Raw genomic sequence first — 6057 nt, forward strand, 5'->3', positions numbered from 1 at the left:
TGTGACTTCCTTCAGTGTTGTCAGGATCTGGAAGGGAAGCAAAAACTTGTGCATGCACCTTAGTTAATTGTTTCTGAAGATTTTGCACATAGGAAGTCAGTGATTCAATATTTAACACAAGTTGCTGTGGAAAATAACATCCTAAATTGGCAGTCCTGCCAAACAAAATTTCATATGGAGACAGTTTAGTCTTACCCCTTGGGGTATTGCGTATTGAGTAAAGGGCCAGTGGAAGGCATTCTGTCCAAGGCTTTCCTGTTTCAGCCATGGCTTTCTGTATTTTTAATTTTAAAGTTCCATTCATGCGTTCTACCTTACCAGAACTTTGAGGATGATACGGAGTGTGTAACTGACTTTCAACACCCAACATTTTTAGTACATTTTGAAATATTTCTCCAGTGAAATGAGTACCCCTATCTGACTCGATCACTTCAGGGAGACCATAACGGGGCACCAGTTCGGTAACTAGCTTTACAGCAGTGTTTTTAGCTGAAGCCTTCCGAACTGGATAGGCCTCTGGCCACCCCGAGAACATGTCCACACACACCAACACATACTCATACCCATTACTCTTTGGCAGCTGGATAAAGTCTATCTGCAACCGTTGAAACGGGTAGAGAGGTCGGACGTGGTGCTTCATAGGGGTCTTTGCTGTCTGTCCGGGATTATGTGTCAGGCATATAGCGCATGCAGCACAATAGTCTCTTGCGTAGTTGCCAAAACCTGGAGCCAACCAGACTTGCTTTGCCAGTAGTGTCATTGCATTTGCAGACACATGCGTAAGGTGATGTAATCCACCAACTACTATCGGGTACCAGGCTCTAGGTAGACATATTAGTCCATTTTTCTTCCAAATTCCCTCTTGTTCTTCTGCCCCTTCCTTTTTCCACCTGTCCCTCTCCTCTTCTCCTGCATCTTCCTGTGCTTGTCTCAGTCTATCTTCAGTATTTTCTGTGAGGTTTACAGAATGGACCTGTTGTAAGGGTTTGACTGCTGCTGCTTTGGCTGCTTTATCAGCCCTATCATTTCCCCTAGATTCCCTAGTGTCGAGTCTCACATGTGCAGCTACCTTGATTACTGCTACTTCTTTTGTTTCTTGTGCAGCCTCTAAGATCTGTTTGATCAGAGAAGCATGTTTTACAGGTTGTCCTGACGCTGTCATGTAACCTCTAGCTCTCCAGATTACTCCAAAATCAAACACAATACCATGTGCATACCTAGAATCAGTGTATATATTAGCTGTCTGATTCTCAGCTATTTTTAGAGCTTCAATCAATGCTGTTAGTTCTGCTTCTTGTGCAGATTGTTTCGGTGGAAGCGGTTCTGCTTTGAGAGTTTCAGATTCTGACACAACTGCATACCCTGTATGGAAGTTACCTGTGTCATCTGCAAACCTACTACCATCTATAAACAGCTCTAAATCTGGATTTTGAAGTGGTGTTTCGGATACATTGGGTAAGCCTACCGTTTCTTGTAAAATGAGCTCTGTACAATCATGTGTGTCTGTAGGGAAAAAATTTGCGTATGGATCAGTGTCCTTATTCCCCCCTTCAGACTCGAGAGGTAGCAGTGTAGCTAAATTGAGAGTCTGAAGCCTTGCAAATGTGATAGTGGAGGGGAGCAGCAAAGAACACTGCAGCCGCAAATGTCTGGCCATGGAAATGTGTTTTGGTTGGACCTGGTTTAATATCCCATAAACATCATGTGTAGTTTGAACTGTGAGTGGATGCTCTAGGACAATTTCTGATGCTTTGTCCAACAATAGTGAGACAGCAACAACTACACGTACACAGGTTACATAGTAACATAGTAACATAGTTAGTAAGGCCGAAAAAAGACATTTGTCCATCCAGTTCAGCCTATATTCCATTATAATAAATACCCAGATTTACGTCCTTCTACAGAACCTAATAATTGTATGATACAATATTGTTCTGCTCCAGGAAGACATCCAGGCCTCTCTTGAACCCCTCGACTGAGTTCGCCATCACCACCTCCTCAGGCAAGCAATTCCAGATTCTCACTGCCCTAACAGTAAAGAATCCTCTTCTATGTTGGTGGAAAAACCTTCTCTCCTCCAGACGCAAAGAATGCCCCCTTGTGCCCGTCACCTTCCTTGGTATAAACAGATCCTCAGCGAGATATTTGTATTGTCCCCTTATATACTTATACATGGTTATTAGATCGCCCCTCAGTCGTCTTTTTTCTAGACTAAATAATCCTAATTTCGCTAATCTATCTGGGTATTGTAGTTCTCCCATCCCCTTTATTAATTTTGTTGCCCTCCTTCTCTAGCTCTAGCTACGGGATCTAACCTTGCTGAAAGATATGCAATTGGTCTTTGTTTCCCTGCATGCTTCTGGGTAAGAACTCCTGTAGCATGGGAATCAACTTCTGCAGCCATAAGCTGAAATGGTTTGGTGTAGTCTGGTAGCCCTAACGCTGGAGCTGAAACAAGGGCATCTTTTAATTGTTGGAACGAAATCTGACCTTCTTTTGTCAACAAATAAGGTTCACTTTTTACACAGTCATACAGTGGTTGCATTAGTTGACTGGCATGTATAATCCATTGTCTACAATGAGACACTATTCCTAAAAATGCTCGTAGCTGTTTATGATTTCTAGGCTCATTCATCTGTCTTATTGCTTCAGTTCTTTGAGGTGTAAGATGCTTTTTACCTTGAGAAATGCAATGACCTAGAAAGACCACTTTGGTCTGACAAACTTGTAGCTTTTGTCTATTCACTTTACACCCTTCTTTTTCTAGAAAACATAGTAAACTCACAGTGGACCTTTCTGCAGTTTCTAGATCTGGGCAGCAAAGTAGTAGGTCATCCACATACTGCAAAATTACTACCTGTGGTTCGGGTTCAAACCTCTGAAGGACTGTTTGTAGGGCATTTGAATAAAGAGTAGGGGAGTGTATCATTCCCTGTGGAAGGCGTGTCCACGCCAACTGTTTGCCCTTAAATGTAAATGCAAACAAATGCCAACTGTCTTGGTGTAAAGGAACCGAGAAAAATGCATTTGAAAGATCTATTACAGTAAACACTTGAGAACTGGCTGGTATGTGATAGTAACGTATGAGGATTGGGTACAACTGGGGTGATTGGATCTAGAACTTTGTTTATTTCTCTTAGATCATGTACCATACGATATTTGGGCATAGAACCCTTATCAAGAGTTCTCTTCTTGACTGGATACAGAGGAGTGTTAGCAGGTGATTGTATCTCTACCAAAACCCCTTTCTCTCTATATCCCTCTATCTGTTTTGTAATCGCTAGTTCCTGCTGGGCACTCACAGGGTATTGTCTGAGCTGTGGGAGAACAGTTCCTGGTTGCACAGATAGTTTTACAGGAGAGATATGCAATAATCCCACATCAGTGTCACCCTGTGCCCACAGTGTTTCTGGGACTGTTGAGAGGTCTAGATCTGTGGTGTACTCTTTTTCTTCAGTATAATCCTCAAAAGCCTGAATTCTGACATATTGTTCTAATGTTTCTGCATCATCAGGGATAGTCAGCATGACTGTGCCATCTTCCCTAAAATTGATGTTAGCTTCTAATTTCTTCAAGACATCAGTTCCCAACAAACATGTTGGGGCACCTCTGGCATACAAAAATCTGGATGCAAAACATTTAGGTCCTAATGAGACCTCTAGGGGCACAGTGTATGGTAGTGTTTGAATTACCCCATCATAACCCTCAGCAAAAGTTGTTTGTTGTGAAATATCTTCCGGGTTTGGAAGAAAATCTTGATTCAAAATTGAGGAAGTTGCACCTGTATCTATCAAAAATGGAATCTCTCTTCCCCCCACATTCACCTGTATTATAGGTCTTCTAGCTGGTAGGGAAGTTTGTAACACATTGAGTCAATCTGAATCTGGTATGGGACCATCCACTATGGATGTCTGTTGGATGTCTGAGGGCTTATTCTTTGGTACAAATTTTTCTGATTTTATGTCTGCCTGCTTCTTTCTACATTCTCTCTGGAAATGTCCTGGTTTCTTGCAGTAATGACAGGGAAAATTATGTCTTGCCCTTCCACCTGTTGTGTTTGCTTGCGCTATTCTGACAGGCTTATGATTTTCTCTTAAATCCAACTCTATCCCTACGGCTTTTTGCCTGGCCAAGTGTGGGTCTTCCAAGGTTCTCCAATCAGGAGTTGCAGCCTTAAGTTTTTCCTTTACTTTTGGAGACAATCCATCTATAAAGGTTTTTGTAATTAACCTCATCATTCCTGGAGCGGTTAGATCTATTCCTTCATCTCTAAAATTATTCTCTACCCCTAGATAATATTCATCTACCGATTGTCCAGGTCTCTGAGCCACCACTCCCGTTGTTCCTCTCTGCCTCTGTTTCTGCCTCATGAAAACTATTAAATGGTCTACAAATTGTGTTCCTGATTCTATCGTTTGTAAGGCACCTTGTCCCGCTTGTCCCTCTTGTAGCTCCTGTCCCACCTGTGGCCTGTGTCCCTGTAGATGTGTTAGCAGTTCCTGGAAGAGACCAGGAGTCATTTTCATTCTACATAATTCCTCTCCATCTGCCCAGACTCCTGCATGAGTCTGCATAATTTGCTGTATATACTGTGCGAATCTAACTGGGTACTGGGTAGGATCTGGTGCATTATGTAGAAGAGACATTCCTTCAGCGGGGGTCCAAGGGAAGTATTGTCGGGTTTGGTGATATCTAGTTGCCATTGCTCCATCTACACCAGTTTCTCTGAAGGGTTTCGGTACTATCCTAACAGGAGCTAACAATTGATGACCTCTGGGGGCCCCACAGGCAGAACATTCAGTTCTCCAGTCTGGATTCTGCTGGCCACAATTTTGGCATACCCATCCTTCCACCCCATTTAACCCAGGATATAAATTTGGTTTGGTTTGTCCTCCTTCAGATGGTACAAATGGTTGAACATTCGGATCTAGGTAAGGCGGAGGAACTGAATGAGTCGTGGCACAACATTTTCCCGTACCCATACTCCATTTGGAAGTGTCTGGATCATACTTCCAATTCTCCTCTTTAGCTGTTTTTGAGACCTTTATCATACAGTGTATGATTTCTTCCCACCCATTGTCTTTGATAATTCCACCTCGTTCTTTACTGTCTTTCCCATTCAGTGCTAAACATAAGTGCTTCTGAAATTCCCAATTTTTCTCTTACCCTTCTGATCTGCCTTCTGACTGTCTTTCCACATCTTTCCTGTATGATATCTTTTGCTTCTACTTGTCCTAAGACGGATTTTGTCTGTTTATTTCCCATTTTTCTTTTCAATAATAGCTGTATCTACCCTAGGTGACGTTTGGACAACCACCTCTCTGGAGTGATGTCTCGTTGCCTTCTCTCCTAGGGAGCTAAGATATTGAAGGGCTGATCTGCTCCGTTCTTTCTAATGTGCAGAATAAACTTGATTCCTACAATGCACGCAAACAGGATCAGCAACACCAAACAGATCACCAAACTCTCCGTCTCTGTTATCATACTTGTCCCAGGCTCATGGACTCGTGTCCTGGGCTCATTCTATCAAACTCTTATCCAAAAATGAAGGAACAAGTTTCTCAAAGAGAGTCAAGCATGGGCGGAGGTCTCCCCGAAAGGACGCAACCACATGACCCAGTTAGGCTGACTTCACTAATAAGACTTGTCCTAACAATTTCGGCTTATTGTTCTACGTACTTTTATCCTTCTTTCATAACATGCCACAACCTTCACACTTGTTCACACGCTGCCAGGGACAGGACTCATAAATCTATACAATATGGTAACCCGAGTTTTATAGGTATCTACTCACTACTAGACTAACCCAGCGTGACACGGCTCGTAGAGATCTTTCGGATAATACAGGGCAGATAAAAGAGAACTAATAATGTCTCTTACCTGGCCAGGTTTTTCAGTTCATTTGCCGTCCATTATCCCAGATCTCCGTTGTCCGTATCCGTAGGTGAATCTCGAGTAGACACTCTCGCCTCGGGTCCCTGTTTCGGGCGCCAAGAAATGTTGAGTCCTCTTCCGTCCCTGGCTTCCTGGATTGAGGAATCCAAGTAAATGACACGC

Source organism: Ranitomeya imitator, chromosome 1, assembly GCF_032444005.1.
Source record: "Ranitomeya imitator isolate aRanImi1 chromosome 1, aRanImi1.pri, whole genome shotgun sequence".
Classification (NCBI taxonomy): domain Eukaryota; kingdom Metazoa; phylum Chordata; class Amphibia; order Anura; family Dendrobatidae; genus Ranitomeya; species Ranitomeya imitator.